The sequence below is a fragment of the Diorhabda carinulata genome, chromosome 6, assembly GCF_026250575.1.
Source record: "Diorhabda carinulata isolate Delta chromosome 6, icDioCari1.1, whole genome shotgun sequence".
NCBI lineage: Eukaryota > Metazoa > Arthropoda > Insecta > Coleoptera > Chrysomelidae > Diorhabda > Diorhabda carinulata.
In genome coordinates, this window is record NC_079465.1 from 9,161,742 (window position 1) to 9,186,429 (window position 24,688).

At 30.7% G+C, this 24,688-nt stretch overlaps 1 protein-coding gene across 1 annotated transcript in view; it reads right to left on the reverse strand.

Annotated features, from left to right (window-relative positions):
• LOC130895337 (inhibin beta chain) overlaps positions 1-24,688 on the reverse strand; it is a 112,133-nt gene that overhangs the window by 25,076 nt on the left and 62,369 nt on the right. The gene's annotated exons all lie outside the window — the stretch shown is intronic.

Below are 24,688 nucleotides of genomic sequence, written 5' to 3' on the forward strand. Positions count from 1 at the left end.
CACTTTTTGGGGAAACAAGGATTTGTCTTGATTTCTAAGTATTAAGTAGGGAAAATATAGATTCAATGCTAACCCATTAATGTCGTCACTCCTGTAGTCCAATATTTGAAGGAGGATATATATATATATATATATATATATATATATATATATATATATATATATATATATATATCACATATTTTTCAAGATAATAATATATTTTAACAGTATATCGACATGTAATATATGTTTCTCTATTCCTAAATTGATGTAAGTTTGTGAAATTTTGGAATAAATTATATTTAGAATATACCAAAGCATTTTAATTGTGTAGACTCAGATTTTTCGTATTATACTAGCTCCTTCAGTAAAGGACGTACAAATGAATACTAATGGCGACTTTCTTATTGAATTGTTTTTTGAAAATATATAATATAAAATGGCTACTGATATATCAGTCCCCTCTCATTTTTCTATCTGTCGTGTGGTTGATTTCGAGCAACACGATTTCATATATATATATATATATATATATATATATATATATATATATATATATATATATATATATATATAGATTGTTGTAGCCTGCCTATCTTGTGCTGTAAGATTTATTATGGGTACTATAAATATGTTTATTTACGAACACCATTAAAATAAAGCATTTGAAAATTTATATAAGTACGTGAAATCACATATTATACATACGTCCAAAAATGTGCGAAAAAGAACAATGATTTTTGAATGAAAGTTTTATTATAACACCCAAAAGAGTACGAAAAAATACAATGCTTTATCAAGTTATTAAGAAATTTCATCGTCATTTAGCGAAAATTTTTCAAATTTTGATTGATAGAATACTGGTTGTTAAGATAAATAAATATGGAAGAAGAATCTGAGTGCAAAAATATACATGGAGTCATATGGCGATTTTTTGGATTGGTGCAACACTAAAAAAGTAAAAAATCACAAAAGTATTCTTACTGCATATTTCTCGGAAAAGTTAAGACAAAATCAATGGATATCATTAACGTTATTGTTCCATTATGCAATGTTCAGAACAACCATAAATTTAAATTATAATTCTGTTTTCAACAAAAGTATTTTTTAAGTGGTCGTGGATAAAATATTGTAGGATACTCGTGCGTGAAGTACTTTTGCACACACGTTGTAAAAAAAGACACGAGTCTTCTATTCGTAAGTCGTGCGCCTGGTACATAAAACGAACTAGTTTTATTCATTTGAAATCACTAAATCGAATAATTAACCTCTAAATCAATTGTGTTAGAGTTTCTTGGAGTATGAAATGTGGAAATTTCCGGATATATGCACACAAATAGATTTCATACCAATTGATTTAATACACGAGTGCACAATTTATAAATGCTCTGCAATGACTATCGATTCAAATATTTTATTCAATAGATCGAATGCAACAGTTATTCATATGCGTTATGGACAATATTTGAAGTTTAATTTATATTTGAATAACAGTTTACTTGTAGAAATTTTGTCTCTTATCAATTTCCCTATATATATATATATATATATATATATATATATATATATATATATATATATATATATATATATATATATATATATCAGATTTTCAACATTTCCAAAAGAGATCATTCTAGTTTAGCCGTAGTTCTTGAGAATTTTCGGATTCGCTGCAGTGTGCTCTGGCAAAGTCTACATAATCATTGTTCTTACTATCAACTTTTCAGGATATTCCGTATTTCTCTCGTCCATTGAGGATTCTCATTAGACCAATAGCGACAATTTTTATGACGATTAACATGACAGTGAAGTGTAAATGTGCACTCATCAGAAAATAACAGTTTTTAATTGGATCACATTGTTAACTAACATTGTTTATTGATTCACAAAAATACGTTCTTCTATTGAAATCGTCTTCCATGAACCCTTCTCAGTTGGAATCATTTTATAGTGATGCATTTTATTTTCAAGTAATATTTGGAAATCTAATAAATGGGTAGCGTTGAACAGTGGAGTGGGGCTGATTTTCGACCTGAATTATGTGAGTTTTCTGGAAATCATTTGTAGAATGTGTATTTCTTCAAATAAACCATTTTTCTGATAATATTACGTACAGTTAACTATCTCTTACGTTCTTAATTTATTTAAACACTACACTTACTAATTAATATAATAATAACTAACTGGAATAATTCATTAAAATATTTTGATTACTTTCTATTTCGGTCTGTTCACTACGACTATTTATTATAAACTAACTGAACTGCCATACATATATCCTTATATATTCTAAAAGAATTCTAAAAACTTCTGGAAAATAAAGAAACAAAACAAATGAATAATTAGACATTTCTAGAAATCATTCAAAAGAAACAACGTAAATAAACCGCCTGCTTTACTAAAAAGTTATATAAAAAGCAAACATCAAACGGGGGACGTCCGGCGAATTCTAGAATTCCTCACATTTCAATTGTACATAGCCTTCGTCGAATTTTAGAATTCCATAATAGCCAGACAGGGCCGGCTTAAGGACCTTTTTTCCGAACTTGTTAAAGTTAAAGTGTATTAAAAAAGTGATCGAGAGTTCATTTCAACAGGTAAATGTTGTTATGGATACAACTTTGTTTTTCCATGGCAGTCTCTGTTACAAATACTGGTCTTTGATTTGAGAAATGTAAATAAAAATTTAAATATCATAGATGCCCAACTTATCTTTATACATTTTTTTCATATTAGCTACATCTAAGGTACTCTATTTAATGAAAAAAGTAGATATCAATTTCCAGACACAGAATTTTTCAAAACTATGTTGAAAATTAGTATTTAATCATGTACAATTGGACTCTATAAAATGAAAATTTGAATCGAAAATATTTTATTTTTTACAAGAGTGATTTCATCTATCTGGGTACGCAGTATAGACAATAAATACAATACCTATTCAAGCTATGTTTATCTTTTTTTCTTTCACGTATATCCAAAGTTCCATCTAACATATTCTAGTGAAGTTCAGAGGAAAATGATGAACAATTTTCATTACAAATATCTTTGCACGTCGGAATAGACGAGAAATCCAGAAAGTTTACTTTTACTATTCCAAGCAAGTCACTAGTTTCGAATGTTCTTGAAAAAAATTTATGCAGAAGTGAAGTAAAACTTACCAGTTATATTTTCCACTATAAATGAAACTACAACTTCAAGAAAAAAATTGAACTACTATACGTACAACTTTTAACTCTACCATCTTATTTCACGATAAATTAATATTTATGACAAGAAATGGTGTAAGAAATAATAAAGAATACCAGACCTATATCTTTTTTTCCTAGTTTTTGATAATAATAATAATGTTCAAATGTTATGTTTCTTTAAAAGTTTATCGAATACCACAAGTGAAGCTACATTAGTACACTGACAAATCTTTCCATAAAATGAATTTCTTGGAAATGATATCAATTCTCAATCTCATATCTTTATATGGAAAATTTGCTATTCCTCAATAACTTTTAATTTCACAAGTTAACTTTCTCTCTCGAATGAAAATTCATAATTTCAATAGACCCGGTGATCTCGAAACCTCTTGTTCAATTCCAATTAACAACAAAAAAAAATTGTCATAAAGACAAGAAATTTCGAAAATGGGAAGTAAAAAAAATCACCCTAGCAACGATCATACTCGTATTATTCATTAAATAGGAAGCGGTCCAGTTCAACAATTACAACGATCAAAATGATTTCGGGCGTTTTGTGCTAGAAGAACTGAAGAAGAAAACTTTGAACTTGAGAAAGACAATTCTTCAACATCACCCCTACTTGCATGCGAAGTTCGAACCCTCTAGTTAAACTTTTTCTGGCCAAAAAATAAGAAAATATAACAAAAATGACCATAAAATGGAGAGGGGTGGAGATGGAAAGTTTCGACCTTAGACAGAAAATCATCTCGCAACTAATTGAACCTACATGTGAAATTTTATTTTTTAGTCGCTTTTCGTTTGACCTACAGAGGTGAGCAAAGGTCAAAAACCACTTTTTTTGCATTGGGACCCCTCGAAATATTCATTTGTTTTCAACCAAACTCTAATTCAATCCGCCGCCGAAAAAGCTAATTTTCAACCAAATCGTACCCATAGCAATTGCTCGAAAGACGAAAATAAGAATTGTAGCTTAAACAGTTATATATATATATATATATATATATATATATATATATATATATATATATATATATATATATATATATATATATATATATAAACTACAGACATTTGAAAAACCATCATAATCGTGTTCAGGAGGTCTCAAAACATGGGAAAAATGATGTGCCCCCCATTTTTCTTCTAGTCATGCCTACCGTAATAGTCTAATTTTTCCTTGAAAAATTCGACTAAAAAATGGTATTTTAGAGGTTATGATTCCTTTAACAAAATATAAATTGGTTCTGAATTTTGTAAGGGCCGAAATATAGAGGGTGGCACGTTTTCAACTCGACATGTTGTATACGGAATTTCATAAATACATTTACTTGTTTCAATGTATGAATATATATGAATACAACTGCCGCAAGATGAAAATGTTATGGGTTCGAACAAAAATTTTATGGCTCTTTAAGTTGATTTTATGAATAATTCATGGATTCTGCAACTTTGTGCATCACAATAAATAAATCATCTTGATGTACCATCGGCTATATTCCAATAACTTTCAAAGTCATATGGAATAACTCTCATAAAACCGAGAATCCGAAATTTAAGGAAATTAAAATTGATCTTATTATTTCGAAAATTTTCATCTTACCACAATAATTCATATACAAAAAATAATTGATGATTGGAAATTGGAAAAAAAGTGTACAAATGTGGTTTGACGTAACTATTTCACTATATAATATATAATAATACATAAGTATAATAACTCATTATACACGAGTGGAATACTATACTAAATATTTTTGCTGAAGTTTTTACTTAATTAATATTTCCATAATAATCAACATAGAAATCTAACTAATGTAACAAGAGGATGGTATATATTTATAGTTAATAATAATCCCTGTTGCCAGTTCAAACTTTAAATACTTTCCTTGACTTTTCCGGCAATAAATTTGATAAGGTAACTTCATCAGCTTCTCTAATTTCCGGTGGTTTAAGGATAAGTCACTTTCATATTCATTATCAATTCATTTTTAATTGGTTTTTCAACATATTTTAACATAAAATAATAAAACAGTGAGAAATATAAATACACTAGAATGTTGACAGGTTTGAGTCAATTTTATTTTGTTTTAAAATATACATCATTCTTTAAATTGTTTCAAAAACCATAATACACTAAGAAACAGGCATACGACAATGAGATTTATGTCGCTAACAGCTGAGTGCTAATGCTTCGTGCAGTCATACTGGAGATTCAGGGTTCGAATTTGGTCTAGGAAGAATCACTTTTTTAATTATTTTAATTTGTACAGAACTAAATTAGGAATATTTGTTGGTTTTTCACTTGATAAAATTATTAAAACCAGTTTTTGTGTATGCGAAACTGCTCGAAACTGCTCAAGAGCTGGCATATATCTTTGTAAGCTTTGTAGCTTCAGAGCATGCTTAAAATTGCTTCATTTTCAATAATTTAATTCGAACTATCATAATTTTCTATCTAAGTTTCTAGAATTCTAGAAAGTAAACAAACTAAGAAATGAAAATACCTTCCTAGAAATAAGTAAAAAAGAATATAAACAACTCCGCTGTTCTAAATTATCGATTTCCATTATAACCAAACAGGACCAGGGTTAAAGGGAAATGCTGTAACATCCTTTAGCAAGCTACATAGATATATCTTGTATTTCAAATAATATTTGAGCATAGATAATATATTTCGAGAATAAGTGATTACTTTCAAAGTAGCTCCAGGATTAGAAAAAAAATTCCGTATCAACCATATCAATATATAATTAGAAACTAACAAGGTCTTCGATGATTTTGACGTTTTTAAATGAGATCATGTCAAATAGGATATTGTTACCATAACAGAAAATACTGCCCGAAAATTCGAGAAGCAAACATAAAGATGTAAATTTTCTAGATCGATGTAGCAGTAAGAAAATAGCATTAAATATAAATTATCGTCTGTATGGTCGTTCTACACCATGCTAAAAGGCACACTCAACATAAATAATGGAAGCAATGTAGATGTTGAAATTACGAACATTTTTGAAATACCAATCTGAAAAACATGAAGCCAAAAAAATTAATCTTTCACGCCAGAACAACTAAACAATTTCATAAACGAAGATCATGATGAGAAATATCTGGCGACAAAGGTAGTAGATCTCATAATAATCCACCTGTGTCTATCATCTTAATTTATTGTAGCTTCTGATAATCGGCATTATAGGTGCTTGTCGTGCAGCAAAATTTCACTTTAAGTAAATGATTGATTCAGATAATCATATTTAAGAATATTTCAATTTTGGAAATCTTCGTTCCTCTGGTATATCTTTAAATTTCGAAATGAAAATTATCACGCATATATAACTAACATTGAGGAGCAATAGGAAAAGGTATTGCTACATCTTTGAAATTTTGTATACAGGCCATTATTTTCACCGGTCAACGGCAACTGGCGACTAACTGCAGTAAGCGCTATGGCGGTTGTCTACCAACCATGTGGCTAAGCGAGAATAGGATGATTTCGAAAGGAATGAGGAGAGGAATACCGTAAATAATATATATATATATATATATATATATATATATATATATATATATATATAATATACTATAAAGGATGTTTCAAATTAAGTGCTAACTTTTTTAATATTCTAGATACGAAGTCGGTTAAATCAGCAAAGTAGTAGTATTTTTCACGCTGATTAAGATGGTGAAAACAGAAAAACAATGACTTGTACCGTTTTCGAGTAAATCGGAAAAAAAGAATATTTTTTAATAGAACACCCTGTATATTATTGGCTCAAACTTTTCCAAATTATTCACAAAATATAAAAGCTCTTATACAGCATTAGGTAGTCTAAATTTAAAAATATCCAACTTATTAACTTATTCATCTCTCAACTTATTCAACAAGTTGGCTGTGGATATTTATTTTTTTAACAAGTTGGCTGATATAAAACTCAAATATAATCTAAATATTTCTTTACAGTATAAAAAACAAATACAAACTAGATTAAATGTGCAAAAATATCGCCGTTTTGTACAATACATTTTCGAAGATTCTTTAGTACACGTTGCGTAGCTTTTAAAACGGTTCTGCCGTCGATGGACCTCGTTCTTGAAATAATCTCAAAAGTAAAAGTCTAGGGGAGTTATGTCAGGAGATCTAGGGGGCCAACGTGTAAGACCATTTGTAGTAATCCTCCTATCTTGGAAAAGTCTTTCCAACTATATTCCGACCTCGCGTGCCTGAGGGGGAGAAGCTCCATCTTGTTGAAAATTAATTTGGTAACGTTATTCTTAATTGACATTATCCAAATATTCTTCCAGTACCTCTAATAGCATATCAATATATCTCCTGCCTGTCAAAGAACCTTCATGAAAAACTGGCGTAACTATTTTGCTCCTTATTAAACCACACCATACATTTATACTGAATTGTCTTTGCGGATTTCTTGGATAAGCAATAAATAAATTTTATAGACACCAATAGTGCATATTCTTACGATTAATCATACCTCTATTTGAACAATTTGCTTCGTCGGTCCATTATATTTTAAAAATTTACAGTTCTGCCTACACATACTTACAAACCATTGAAAAAAGATCCATCTTCTTTCATTATCACTGGGTAGTTTGCACTAGTCGGTACTTGTAGGGCACAAACTTAAATTTAGTGAAAATTCTCCAAATTGCAGATAAACTTAAACCACTATCCCTGGCCAAATCTCTGGTTGAATTATTTTTGTGCGCTTCAAAATACGTTTACTTCTACTTGTTCACTTATTATGAATTTTTTTCTCAGTTCTCACCTTTACAAAAACAGTTTCAGTATTTCTGAATTTTCTATACAATTTTAGAAAATTTCTTATGTCTGGTTGATCACGTTTGGGATACACTTGACCATATCGTTCCAATGCTTGAAAACTATTTTTTCTACACATGATATACTCTTCTAATAGACCGCATTTCTCTAAATGCGAAACACCATTTTATAAACTTATAGTTTTAAATCTTCATCCATAAATACTAATATAAATTACATATTCTTTGACAGCAGTGTAATCCTCTGATACATAAAATGATGTTTTTTGTTTGACGTACACCGCCAACTTAATAAATATCGACAGCGAACTTGTTAGAAAGATGAATAGGCTAATATCTTGGTTATTTTTAAATTTACACTACTTTGGAAAAGTTTGATCCAAAAATATACAGGGTGTTCTATTGAAAAATATTCTATTTTTCTGATTTACTCGAAAACGGTACAAGCAATTGTTTATCTGTTTTCACCATCTTAATTCTCGTGAAAAATACTACTACTTGGCCAATTTAACCGACTTCTAATCTAGAATATTAAAAAAGTTAGCAATAGTGCACACTTAATTTGAAACACCCAGTCTGTTTATCAACATATATGCAACAAACACACAAAAAACTGAAATCATCAGTTGAAATTTCATAAATAATTAGAGTAAGTGATTATAATCGGAATTTTTATGCTGAATAACATGTTCTCTCCTCTGAGAAAAGTGGAAAATGTGAGGAATTGTTTTTGTAATTATTTTTTTTGTGAGAAATTTTTATCTAAAACTGCTTAAAACAGAAGGAAATTAATAGACTTGAATTTTGTGAGCATTATATAAGAAGTAACGATATGAGAAAAACTTATTACCGAATATAAAGAATAGTATCAACACTTGTCTTGTCTTGTTAAAAACTCAATCGAAAAATTCATTTTTGCTATTTTTAGATTGTACAGGTTGTCCCTGTAAAAGTTACGCATTGTTAACTATTTGGCATGAGCCGCCCCTGGCCTTCAAATAGTAATGTAGGATTATTTATTCCGTCAAACACACTACATGACATACCAAATCATCTATGGAGATTGATGAAAAATGCTTCAATTTCCAAACTCACTACATTCCATTTGTGTAGATATTAGAGTGAATGATAAATCCTAATGTCATTATAATCTTAGTTTGTATATTTTACTCCACTGACCATCAACTTACACAAAACACTTAAAAAAGGTCGTTCCTGAAAACAAAGCTTCAAATACTGCAAGATGATGCCTTATAAGTAAAGATGACGACATGGCATAGTTGTGGTTTATTTGCTAGTAACTGCCACGTGTTGAGAAATTATTCAAGTAATTTTGAGGTTCACATGGAATGCACATTTAGTAACGTCAGCAATGCTTTGAACAGTGTAGCGTCTTTTAGTATTGCTCTTTCAAAAGTTATTTGGTGAATCCATTATTATATTTGGCTTTTCACCGCTGTAGGTTGTGAATCCATTATTTTCGCTGAGTTCAGTTGAAAATTAAGTGGCAAATAATCCTAGTGGCAAATAGTGTGGATTAGTCGACCACTGCTTATTGCCATTTTCTGGCAATCCAATACTTTTCACAGCACGGATGTTGTCGTGAATTTGTCGAAGATACTTTAGTATGAGTTATTTCTGCTCTTTTTCTTCTTCTGTTTCTCAATTGACGGATCTTAACGGTCCCAACCTACAACCTCTGTTACAACAGCAGTAGTGATGATGAAGATAAAAGTAACAACGAGAATAAACGATTCGGGAGAGATCTTGAAGAAATATCACTGTTATCAAAGAAAAATCAAAATCCAGATGGTCCTTCGTTTTCTCGTAGAGCGTCAATAGCCTAGAAAGCAGTGAAAATAACATACAGCCTCTATAAATCACAGTTAGACAGAATAAACTAGAAAAAATTATTCTACCAAATTTTGACAAAATTCCGAAACACAAAATAATTAACAATAGTGGTTCATGGTTTTGTACATTGTGTGAAGAAACCCAGAAAGAATATATCATGCAATGTATGAAAAGTCACACGTGGATTCATACTAGCTAATGATCCTATTTAGGAAGCTAGCGGTCCAAATGAGAAAACCGGTTTTCTATATTAGACAGATGACAAGATTTCTTTTAATTCACTTTTTACTTTTATAAATCGTATATAAAATTTAATAAACGTTTTTATTTTGAAGGTACACTTAGTTAGTTTCTTTTCCACTACATAAATTTTATTGAAACTTCTTCCGTGCTTTTATATAGTGAATATTATAAAATTGGTCCAAAGTATATATTGCAATCCAAGTGCAGAAAGGTTTCTTAAGTGTTTCCAACATCTTTTGGGATGTTAAGTGGAAATACAAAAGTCTTTGGTATACACAAATTCACTGACAGGTTGAATTATTATGATAATTTGCATTGATCTTCTACTAATGTCGATTTCTTACAACATTGAGAATTTGGACAGTGAAATAAAAAATATTTCATGCGGAGAATGTGCTGGTGTTATAGTATTCATGAAAATGCTTATTACCAAATTCAAGTAGCCCGCCGGTGAAGCCTAACCTTATTATTCAGAGCTCAGAATATTCAATAGTGGGAATATTTTTCAATGTTTTTCCACTCTACTTTTGCATGTATGATTTGTGGAGAATTCTGATCAAAAAATGGGTTGATTATATACAACTTAAGATTGAGAAATTATGAGCCTCATTTCATCGTTCATAATAGTTTTGGTAAGAGGCACTTCACAGTTAAAGCTTCTATTTAAATTGACTCACATGATCAAACGTAGTAAATATTTCCAACAACACATAAATAATGGAAATGGAAAAACTGTTTATTTTTTGTGGAGTAGTGAAGATATGTTAGAGTATTTACATTTCCATTTTGTCGAAATGAAAGAGGTGTGGAAAATGAGTGATGAGACGCAACGTAGCGTTTGATACAGCAATACTGGAATATCGGAAGCTCAACAAGCGATAGAGTTATAACACAGTTTAACTTGATCAAGTCTGTAGTTTTTTTAACCATGTTATTAAGTGCCTTCTACATTATATTTCTCTTTAGACTTGAGATAAACAAACCTTTGTAATACTTTAGCAAGCTTATGGAAAAAGTATTTTGTCACGAGCCCAGGTATTAAGGTTGTTCTAAGGATTTTCAAAAGGATAAAAGTTGACAGAAGATATTCCAGAAACCTTTGCAAAGCTTCAGAAGACTTAAGGAAAAAGTGATTTGTCCAGATGCTTTGATCACTTGAGGCATTTTTCGGATAAAAGTCAATAAAAGATGAAAGCACGCATTAGGCCTGCAACTGCTAAAACTGATAAAATTTTAAATCATGCGAAGGTCCAACAATAATGCACTAAGCGAGTTATTACTGAATTCAAACATTACTGTGACTTCTCAATCTCCTCACTGATCTTACATAAAACCTCTTGACTTTCGTCTTTCTCCAAAAATTGGAAAATTACCTGGAGGTAGATCATTTTGTGATGTAACGGAACATTTATACGTTGTAACTGACCAGATGAAGTTTACCCTAGTATCATAGTTCCAGCATAAAGAAGCGTCTCTTACACTACATGGTGGCTTTTCAAGAAAATTATTTTGAAGGAAACAATATGCAATTAAAAGTTCACTAGAATAAAACTATTTAGTCTCACTTTACTTCCACTTATAACAATTGGGATTTTTTTCAATCCGTAAATACGTAAATTAGTCTATATTGAATAACAACACATATAAAAATGTGATACTGTTCATTATTATTATGATTATTATCATTACCAATTGTCTGTATAACATACGAGTACTAATCATTAACATAGTTACATATCAAGATCTGTTTCAGTCTGGATTCAGACAAAATATCGATACTCTAGTTTTTTTTTTTGTTAAATCCAATACACTTATCCCAGTCTCTCCACAACATTTTTTACCATTCTATTACGTATATTATTTGTTTTTGTTTACATTAAAGCATGTTTGTCGATTTCCAAAAGTGGATCGATTTGTATTTATCAACGATAGTTTTCTTTTCAATCGTTAGATATCTCAGATTAAGTTCTAGTTTTCATACACACTTGATGAATTTCCATGTTCAATTTAAAATATTTTTATTCTATTATGTTTGTATTATGTTTCAATAATTCATTTTATACCAGAAATGAAGATAAAAAGCTATGAACCACATAATGAGTGAACGGAGAAATGAGAATATCCGTGAGAAATACTAAATAAGATTTGTTGTCCATACATCTATTTTGAGATAAAGTTTCTGATTTTAAATAATACGTATAAATTATAGTATTGGAGACCAAGAAAATCCAAATACGGTGCGACCACTTTGGTAATGGCTAGACGAGTTACTTATATATAGAAGCTCTACCTAGCATCAAGTATACAGGTAGATGTAGAAATTTCTTGATAAGATTCGAAGAAAACCAAGAACATTTAGATGCATTAATATATCAGAAGGTCTAAGTAATAAGAAATTGAAGATAATTTTTTATTCGAGTTTTAGGCGAAGGTGCTTTCCATTGCCCACAATTTCAAAACTTAGACTCGAAATTCATACGATTTCCTATTAATTATTACTATCTACAATATTTGCTTAGCCACCTAATCGATGGGATATGATATATCCTTATCTTTGGAACCGTACAGAGACTTAATAGATTCAATTAAAAAATCTTTAACAACGTATATGCGAAAAACTACAAATGAGAATTGAGTAGAAACAAATGAAACTAAAATTGCTTAGTAGTTAGTTATTATGAACCCTGAACCTAAGGAAATGAAAACCTGTTACTTGGAATAATGATTGATATTTGGTCCATTAAAAAGAAGAAAACAAAATGCGTGACGAAGAGGCATACTAATGTTATAGTAGAAACAGAAAATTTATTAATTAGTAAATCACAGACAGTAATTTTGAGATATTAGTTGGTAGTAGAACAACAGCTCGACCAAAAAAAGGAGTAGATATGCAATTTACTGCTTTATTCTACAGGGTCATTTACGGGAACCGAAATTTTTGAAGTAGGTAGTACACGGGCGCTCATGGTGGGAGGAGCACGTGACTGGTATCTAACGTTTTCTTTATTCATAGCATTTACATTTCATTCCTTGAGATAGAGCCGTGGACGCTAGACCAACGCTTGTACGCGTATGACAAATCCGTAAATGCTGTTCAGTATCAATATTTATGGAAGTGTCCCTTCTCGTAACATAATATTGCGATGGGTAAACAACCTTCGAACAAGTGGATCAATGTTGAAGAAAAAACCACCGGGTCCCCAACGAACTGCTAACACTCCGGAGAACATTGAACGAGTGAGGGAAGCCTTTATCAGAAGCCCACGCCGCTCTCTATTCAGAGGCATTCAGCAGCACGCACGGTACGGTAAGACGAATTCTGCATACATATCTAAATTTCCATCCTCACAATATAGTCGTCGTGCAGCAGTTAAAAGAGCAAGATTCCCAGCAGCGATTACAATTTTGTCGACAAATGCTTATCATTTTTGAAGAAAATGAAAATTTAATATTTTTAATGAGTGACGAAGTCCATTTTCATCTGAATGTACTTTGGAGGACCTAAAGATGGCAATTCGTCGATATGTCACCACATTATCGTTAAAAATGTTTTTAGCCCATTGGCGCTGTCAATTACAATTTTAAGTAAAATGATACAAATGAATAATATAATATTCACTATGCTTTTACGAGTAATTTTTGACCAAATTTTGAATACATATACACAACGCAACCGTAAAAAAAGTATATTGTGCGACACGTGAGAAACCAACATATTTCTGATTATTTGTGGCCTTTTCAAAGAAATTGTCTAGTCTATTTTTCCACCAGACATACAGCGATGAATAAATTCCAAAAGTAGTATATAGATATCAATATTTTGATTCGGAGATATATTTTACAGTCTGTTTATAGGTTTTTTTATTATATCACTATTGTCTAGTGATGTGCTTCATATTTTTCATTCCTCTTTATAAAAATAACATATTTTAGATTCTTTGCAAATTATCGGTTGTATATATGTGAAAGATCGTTTATTTAAAACATATCCTAGTGGGGAAGTTTGCAAACTTTATGTATGAGAATAGATCCGAAGCCATCAAGAAGATATCGCATAAAATAAGTTGTAAACTTCTTGTTTATTAGTTTATACTAACATAAACGGGAATATTGAGTTTGAAGTTGGATGTGGATTTAGATATAAATATTTTGAAAGAACTCGTTGTATCTGGAATGCTGTGGAAATTATAGTAAACCACCATAACATTAAACCACCATATGTTATTTTGAAGCTGTTTTCTATTAAGACAAGCCATTCAAATATTTCCATTTTGAATTGCCTGATCTGGCCACTTGCACAGGTGCCATTACAATTTATTATTATATACTCACATTGACACATTATAAATATACAATCGCTCTATATTTTATGGTATTTTACATCTTAAAAGAATTGTAGTAAGTAGGTAATTTGTTCCGAGTAGGTAGGTAATTAGGCTTAAATTGAATCAGCTGTATTTCATTCAATTAAAATATGCTTGATTGATAAACTGCAACTAGTATAACTGGGTCTGGAGATAAAAGATATAATGTGTTGATTCCAGATAAGGGTTTTCTAATCTGTGGTAACGTAATAAAACCATGTCTTCAAAATCACTGGCATATTTTTTACTTACACATTTAATAACAAGTAATAGAACGTCATCAGTTCAGAATAATGTAACAAATCGTGCTCTTAGTTTATGCTATGATGTACGAGAATGGTCCCAGAAGTACCTGAGCCAACAAAGAAAACACAATAATTTTGGGAAAAAATATATTTATTTTTTGGAGTAATCTTCTTTTAGCTCTATACGCTTTTCATAGCGATGCTCAATAAGTTAGATAACTTTTTACAATAAGAATTGTGAAGCTTCTCAAAATAGTCAATAACTGTCGACATCACCTCTTAATTTTTGGAAAATCTTTTACCACCGAGCCATTTTTTCAAGTCTGGGTACAGAAAATAATCAAAGGGGACTAACTTTGGCCAATAGGGTGCACTTTCTTGCACCGACGCCATGACCGTGTCTGCAGATAAAACGGTCTTTGCCTTCATTGGTGCCGGTTCTACCTTGATTCGGTCCATTGATTCGATTCTTCTTTTGTTTCAGATGTGAAGAGATGAACCCACGTTTCATCCATGGTCATGGAACCACGCAAAAATTCAAATAAAAGTAGTGTAACTCATAACGATGATCAATTTTTGCCATCTTTACAAATTCACTGAATACATTCATTGTTGATGGCTGCCAAACAAATAATAAACAACGTGGGGTCTTCAAACTCGAAACATTTGCTGTATTTTGTACTTTCTAATACAGTGGTATTTTTCAAGCAACTAACGCCTTCTCTAGATCAGGCCGGGTACTTCTGGGACTATCCTCATACGTAATTATCCTTTAGATATAGCTAATTCGAATAACAACAGATCGTTTTCAGATCAAGTTCAATCTTACTGAGCCGTTCGCATTAAAGAACCAGTATCTGCTGCACATAAAGCATTGAAGAAAACCCAAATCAATCAATTCTTCGCAATTCTCAGGACTGGGGTTATATTGTTCCATGTTATGAAAGATTGTACAAAAGGATCTTGGCTTGAAGGCTTTCGAGATTCAACTTGTGCAGGGATAAAAGCCAAGCGATCATCGTATGCGCAGAGAACTTATAAATTTATTTTGATATTTTCATTTAAAAATTTTCTTATCTGAAGAAGCTCATTTATCGTATTTGGATTGAGAATCACATACACATGCTTTTGCCAAAACAAAATTATATACACAGAAAATTATATTTTGGTACCTTTCACAAACTGGCGAAGTTATCGGTCTGTATATATTCAAAGACTTGCCGTCGATGGTGAACTTCATAATGATTGAAGTTATTTTCGGTGTATATGAAGTACTATAAATAACAATGAATGGTTGAGAAACTAATAAAATCAGAAATAGGATAGTATAAAAAACTATTTGAAAAGAAATATCAAAAGTAGAGGCTATATATATCGTAAATCAAATGTTATGAAGACAATATTGGAGTTCACATGCTATCCATAAGTAGACACTCTGAAATGGTAGAAAATTATTAGGATAAAGGAACAAACGACAATACAAGAGGTGTATTGTCAAAACAATCACTATCCGATTGACTTCAAATAAATGTTGGGGTAAGGCAAAGGAATGGACTCTTCTTTAACATTGATGATATAATCAACACTGATAATAATAATGAAGTATAATGATCTAATTTCAATAATTAGGGACCAGAAGAGTCTTGAAGAAATATTAGGAGTCATTGTGAAGAATTTAGGAAAAGTAAGATCAAAAAAATCAGCATAAGACAAAGCGTATTTCATTAAAATAAAAAGAGGGGTTACCAACCAGAAACAGTGGCAACAAATGACTTCAGTTCAAATTATACAAAAGTCTTCTGATCGGGGTTGGCAAGTTGGATAATAAGCCATCTATACTCTGTAGTCAGGTCAATGGAATCTTATTTCAAGAGTATTTTTGTTCAAATGATATTTGGACAATCCCCTACAATCTATAATCGTTATGTCACTAACCTATTTTTGAATCAATTCTCTTTCTGTCTCTTATCTAGAAAATATATTCAATTCTAGAAACATTGGATATAGCAAGATAACTCAATTTTTATCTCATATCTTCACCCCGTTCATTTTTACGTAACTCACGTTTCAGTTCCTTTTAACCTTGATCTTCCTCACGTACTATGAAGTTGGTATTCGATTGCGTGAGTTGTTTCCACATATTTTATATCCGGTCGCGTGCAATTATTTATCCTATAGGCGCTATGCACCGTTTGGAAATTTGATTCCTGTTGTTTTACAAGGCAAATTCCCCTTTCGTAGGCATCGTATTCCATCGGTTTATTAGGGGAATAAATACAAGTATTTAGAACGTATTGTGTAAAATCAGTATCGATTTCAAGTAGTAGAAGCGTGAGGTATCAATTTACGTTAGAAGTTGTGTATAATTTATTCTGGATTTTATATTAAGTTTAGCTAGACATGAACGTAGTTTATTCTATAGTTATTCTACATACTATATGTATTAACATGGTTATAGTCTTGGAAAGTGGAGGGTCGTTTCGGGAACGATTTTTTGCATAGGTCAAATATGCAAAAGTGAGGTGTCAGAATTGTAATATATTGTAAACCACGTTCAAATACCCTATTCAGTTCAATGTTTCAATTGAAATTTCTAATTTATCCTGATTTCGGAATACAAGATAAGTTTCATTATTATTATGATCTCTTTTATTTTTATTAAGAAGTTGAAATAAGTTTGGGATGGATTATTACGTGGTGGAATTTTCCGAATTAAAAATGGTTTTCTGATGTCGCATTGGGTCAGAAATATAAGAAAGAAAGTTCCTATATTCGTATGGAATATTCAATTATTCCCTTATCAGAAGGAATCCTAGCAGAGGATCATGCGGTTGTATTGGTTGTTTTTATAATTTAAAAGTTTAAGAATAACTGAGAGTTTTTATAAACATTCTACTTCGTAGACTCTTATTTATTTATCATGATAATTTTGTTTGCTTTTAGGTGTCTTTTCTATGAAAAAAATTTATCAATACTTTATATCAGTTATTACTTAAAAATATTATGAAGACGGTACACAATATCGAGTTTTATCAGTACCCTATTGGTGTAAAATTGAATAATGTTTAAGTTTACTTGAAATTTTGTTTCATAAATCTAATATTGAAAAAAATAGGCTCAATACTACTAGGTACGAACCGCCCTCAATAGAAGTTAGATATAAAAACAAATTCATTGGATATATCAGCTTCCAAAACATATTCATATTAAATTTCAATACAATTTTGCTAGTAGTACAATACAATCTTTTCTTTCTTTTTCTTGAATACGGATGGCGTTACGAAAACTTTTTACTGAGCTAACCTCAAATAATTTTCAGTTTTCTATCTATCCTAGAAACAGAAATCATTTTTTTTGAAACTCCTTAAATTTCTAAAAATTATTTTTTTTGTGTATTTGATTCCATTTCAAGAATTTTCCAATTTTTCTTAATGAATGTATATTTTTTTAATATCTCATTGTTTTTTTACTAAGTTTTATTTTTATGATTGTATTGATGACCTTCTAATCTATTTTCTAAATAGTAAGATGTCTGCCCTATAGACAGCGTCACTATCATCATTACAAGGTACTTGATATATAATATTAGTTCTTTTGTTTCTAGGTGTTTTAGATTTTAATTTAGTGAAATATTTGGATGTAGTATGTCCTTTATAACTTATTCACTTCCACTCTTTGCTTTTTGAATAGTTAAGCATCCAAATTCAGGATTCGATAGTTGGTTAGATCTGTCAGCTAAACTAATAGCTAATCACTGATCTTTTTTGTGACATAGGATGACACGAATTGAAGTTCAAATATCTTGAGGACCAAGTTGGTTTTGTATACTATTTTGTTATCATTTTATTACTGATTTTATATAATGTGATATTAAGGACATGAAGATATTTATATTAAGCTTGCTCAATACAGTTTCCTCCAGATCTAATTGTCTTGTAACAAAGTGAACTTCTTCAAAATAGTATGTTCTCTAAAATTGGAGTTTTCGTGCTTCCTGTAAACTTCTAATTTACATTTTTTATATTTAACAGGTCTGGAATTATTAACAAGTAATGTTATTTGATGCATAATCAGACTGTATTTGTATCCGATTATGTCCAAATTGTCTTTGTTCTTGGCTATGTATTATAAAAATAGAGAAAATATTCAATTATTGAAAATAATTGTGATGGAAAGTGAAATTATACGAATAACAGGCTATAAAATGTATAACAATGGAATTCGACTTCGATATTTCAAGAGAATAATCAATTGACCTTGACTATTATCAAACTTTTTCTTTGCCACCTATTTTCAACAATGTAAAAATGAGTGTTTGAACTCTATTCCACGTAATAAGTTGAAAATAGAAATCATTGCCATATAGTTCGACAACCTTTTCTCATTTGATTTATGGGCCTTGGTGAAATCGAGAGTTACGTATCAAAGAACCTTTTACAAGAATTCGCAATTAATTTTTAGAACTTCAACCTACGCATATAATCCATTAATTACATTTGTGATATTCGATAGAATTTTAGGGTGGAACTGTTTCGAATGAGTGATTTAATTTGATAGGAAATACATATTATCGTTTTCTTTTTCATTTGATTCTGTTTTTAACGGAAAGTATGATTGATTGCACTGAAATAATTCGTTAGGGCAACAAATTATCCATTGTTCTAAGTTGACAGATGAATCATAAATGCCGCTGATAATAATTGACGACTATACTTCCTTGTGTGTCCTAGTCAATCAATCTCGAGGAAATCTTGTCTACATTGCTGACGAAATTTGTATTTATACAAATCTTTTGGATGTTTTCCTCTATTAACATATCGTCAATCTGGTTTTTAGTTCTCTCGTCTGGTGAAATCCATGTATTTCTCTATGGTCAAATCTCGTACTAGCTATCTTAATTTTATGATCCATAGCTAATTCAATCGGTATCTTCCCATTTTCGTAGCTTTGCTCGCTCTTACTCTTCCCTTCCGATACTTTCATATACGAGTATATCATTTCCATTCCCACCTTACCACCAATTTAATATCGCACCTTAGGGTTTTTTCCAGTGCGTTTGCCATATCTTTATAAAACTCTTACTTCTGTGTTAATTCCTCATTTTCTAGAGGTAAATGTTCGATTATTATTGTCTTGTATTTGCCCTGTAACCTCATTTTATACAGTATTTCCGACATTAATGACTCCATTATTATCATTTCCGCTGTTGAAATAACCATACCCGTCTATACTAGTTGTGAGCCTACCTCTTTGCTCTGTTCCTACGTCTATTTTCTACTAGATTCTACAACGCCTCTTCTTCAGCAGTCGACAGGAACTCTCAAATACCGACTCCTATTATATCAGCTCGTATCTTTCATTTCATCCTTTTGTAAGTTCCACATTTTCTTATACTTTTTTCAATATACATATTATCATCGTCATCATTCCTTTCAGTCATTCCCGCCTTACTGTCATTACTGCTCTTATTAATATCTGTCAGTTTTTTGAGCGACTCTCTTCAGGTTCTTCTTGTATTCGTTCTTACTATTCACTGCACTTCCATACTATTTATACGTTTATTATCTGCTTTCTGTTCCAAACTTTCGCTTGTTTACCTTTTCTCTTTCCTCCTTTGTTATCGCTCTTATTTGATTCCGGATTATTTGTCCCTTCTTTGCGAGTTCCGAATCTATAAATATTTTTTGGGGTAGCATTCTTATTTTATTACAATACCTCGAAAGGAAAAACAACCCAGATCAACTCTTCAGAGGTTATATTTATCCTATCGGCAACACCGCTTTTCGAATGAACAGGTTTCTATTGTTTGCTTATAACTTAATTACTTACATATAACATAAAACTTTGTTTCGTGTTATCGTATGTTTTTAATTAATCTCGTTAATTGTTTATTCACTTATTTTGCACGGTTTTTGATCGTATTAGTCCGAAATTTCACACACCATTAAAATCTGTTATGGTGTCTCCAAGGTTCCTACTTTACAAAATCTTCTACGTTATTTCCGTGATTGTACTGTCTCTGCAACTCTCGCAATTAGATATTAATTACAGATGAAAACTCTATCGCTTGATATGCGTTATAAATTAAAATCTTTGTTTTATTTGAAAATATTTTTTATTATTATTTTTTCCCAAAACCAATAGCTGTAGAGAAAAATATTAAATGGTTACCAAGGATCCGTTGAATCGTTAAAATCGTTGTTTAGAGCTTATTTAAGGGTTGTGTGAGGTTTGATACTTTTGATTCAATAATTAATCAAATAAAACTCAGATTAACTGGAATATTAAAAGTGAATCTTATTTTCTTGGTCATTCGTGATTATTTCTGCTGGAATTCGTTTTAAAGTTTTGCGGAGTTGTTTCCTCTTATTAAATGTGAATATAAATAACAAAAAAGGCTCCATGGTACAATGACAACCTTAAAAGTCGAAAGCCCTTATTTAATCAAGTTCTATATGACCAAAAGAAGTGGATGTTTCCACTAAACGAATTTCAATAGAATTCTATTTTCAGCAATTATCTTATTATCAGAACAACATGATTTCCATCAAATTCTTGATATTCCCAATAACATTATCCATAGTAGATTGGGACAGTAAAGTTGTTTGAAAATATAATGTTTCTAGCTGTCGTGTTTAGCGTTGTCTTATAAATCACAGAATGAATAGAATAATAGATTTATTCTTCTTGGCCGGCTCACCCTTGATAGTTGTTTCATTTCGGTCTTTTCAAACAGCACAACCAATTTCTATCAAAAGACGTATCGTAGTTCAATATTTCGCTATTACGAATTCCATGCACTGCCGTTTCATTGCCAGACCGATTTAAATAATTTATATTCACTTCCTTCAATTCAGACAGAAGTATAGCTAGAAACTTAATATATTCTATCCATTCTTTATGCCACTAAAAACCAATTAAATAGAAAAAATTATCCATAAAAATTAATGGCGTGAAATAAACATTCTACTTAAATAATGATTTGAAGGTGACAAGTAAAATTTATTACTTCCATTACCGTTAGTAGGAGCAAGTTTTTCTTCAAAAATTATGAAAAATAGAACGTGTCCAAATATTTTCCAATACCTATGGTACTGCTTTATCGATAAATGATTCTATCATTATAATGTACAAACATATGACTAAGCCACCGACAAAGCGAATGATCAACCTTATAGATTTAGGAAGTGCTTAACAAAATATCGCGGGCGACTTATGCAGCACGGAAGTTCAAAAATTGCAAATAAAATCTGAAAAGCAGATGAGGCAACTCCAGCTTTTCTTCGGATGACTGACCTCGACAAAGGATAAACCATAAACAGTATAAACGTAAAAATATTTATCCGTAGAAAATGCTAATTGTAAGGTTGTTTGAGACATATAGTAAAATTTATTAGATGAATCACTAAATTGAAAGCGAAAATATAGTAATCCAGGCTACCAAGGTTTTCACCTCCGATTTCCATGAACCTGAATCGATTTTAATGAAATTTTAATAGAATGTAGGGGTGACAGTTTTTATGTTGAAAATAACCGCGCAATTTGATATTTGATCCTTAGCAATAATACCCAATGATTTATTTTATTCACGTCCTAATAATGATTTCTGGTTTGAACGATCTAGAATGCATAATTTGGAAAAAATTATGCATTATGCAAAAAATGCAAAAAATCATTTTCGAAATTTTTAAAAATTTCTCCTCTTTTTTTTAAATTTCTGAAAAACTATAGGATATACATGAATATTAAATAATTGAGATATGACCTTACAAATTGTACACTACCATATTATTGATACCATTTTCGAACCTTTTACATATTCCCCTTTGGAAAATAGAGGTCTTAAGGAATTTGAAACGTTTATTAACTTATAGATTATAAAACTCCCTATAAATCTACATTTTGAGCGACTAATTTGCTAGAAAATTAACCGAGATATGGCCAAAAAACTAAATACACTTTTTTTTTTAATTTTGGAGTATAAGTGAAAGTATGCATCGGAGATGTAAATAATTTTTTCATTTTTTTGTCGTGAAGAATGATTTATAGGGATTGGAAATTTAAAAAAAAATATCATTTTGTAATAAATAAACCAAAAATTATATAAGTACGTCTGTAAATATGTTTTTAAACTTTTTCCGAAATAGGGGATGATTTATAGGGGTTGAAAATTGAAAATACAAAATATTCAAGTCAAAATAGATGAAAATATGTCCGTTTAAAATGAATGAATAGTCAAAAAGAATAAATACGAATAAATACGGGGTGCTTTATGAGAAATGAAATACATCAAGCAGGGTTAAAAACTTATAAATACTACATTGCATTGAAATACTTTTATTTAAACCTTAAAAGTATTTTTCTACTCAGTAAATGCTTATACTTATAATTTTATTGGTTTTTTTTTCAATAAGAGGTAGTTTTCACCACTAACACTGATAAGCACCTATCGACAGACTAGATTTTGAAGATAAGGGCGAGTCAAGCTTAATTCCTAATTTTCATGCGAAACGATGCAGGTTCGAGGAAAACGGAGGTAATACTTCATTTTTACCTTGTTAGCCTGGACTATAGCATATAGGCTAATTTATAGGTCAAATTAAAAAAATATAGGTCAGATTAGAATTAGTTTGACATAGACTATTCCAAGACAATACCATTTTTGTTCGTTTTTAAGATGGGCGTTTGTTTTAATTATCTCTTAACCGCGAAATTATTTATGTAGTCCATAACCAAGTAAAATCTACGAATTTCATCGAGAAATTTGAGCGTACAAGGGGATTAATTTGAAGGATTACATAGAACTATACAATCAATGTTTGACCGATAGGTACATATTTACGATGAACGATGCCGTGAATATCGTAACGTTGCCTTCTGTAACGACTTGGTTCTCTTTGCTTTTGTTGACGGTTCTATCCACTATGTTCAAAGACCTCGCTCCCATATCTACTGATTAACTGACTGATTCCTTAACATCTTAGCGATTAGTTCATTGCTAGACGCCGGTCAGATCTAATCAGGTTGAGCAAAAGGAAGAATTTCGCCTTGGTACTAGTGGCAACTGGAGCTGTTTTCGGTGCATCGACTTCTGCTAATGCACAATCCTCTGTGAATCGCTACAAACACGAATACTTTTTTAATACACATGTCTCATTTGTCTTTATAAATTAACTGCAATTTATGAAGGTTTTCCAAGGGGTTTTTGCTAGATTTCTCTAAAAATTGAATCACAACACGTTTTTTGTAATGTGAGTCGATCATTCTCACGATAACATTGAAACAGTTTTTTTCAAAAAACTCTCTGGAAAATAAAAACCGAGCATACTACTAGTCTTAGAATGAAAATGAACCTCTTTCCTTGGCAAATATAGACGAAATGATTCAATTGCCACATCTTTCATGTTTTCCACCACCCATTTGCGGTGACTCCATTGTAAATATTGTTCTCGGAATATTTGTGTTACTTTCTTCATTTTATCTAGCATAGATGGCGTGATTCTTACTTGAGCTTCAAGTTTCTCGCCTCTTGTTCTTTCATTTATCACCACAATTATCAATTACCTTTCTTCTTTCTATTCACATATATTCATTTCGGTTTTTATTTATTAGTAGATCAAATTTGACAGCTTCCTTTCGTTATTATTATCACTTAATTTGAAAAATTACTAAAAACTACTGTTCCCACATCTTATCTGATTTCGCTTATTATGTTAATTCTGTTATTCTGTACATGAAACATTCAGCATTATTGATAATATAAAAGGCGAATCATCAAATTCAAAATGTAAAAAATAATCTATCTCAAACAGAAATCAGTTGAACTCATATTTCACATGAATGTTCCACGTTCTTGTGTATATTTTTCAATCAGATATTTATCTGTAATATTATAGACAATTTAAAAAGTCTAATCCATTGAGCGCTCAGAATTGACCTCTTTGATATATTATATACCATACTATAATGTTCTGTGTGATTTCTTCTGCTTTTTTATCTCTAGTCAACT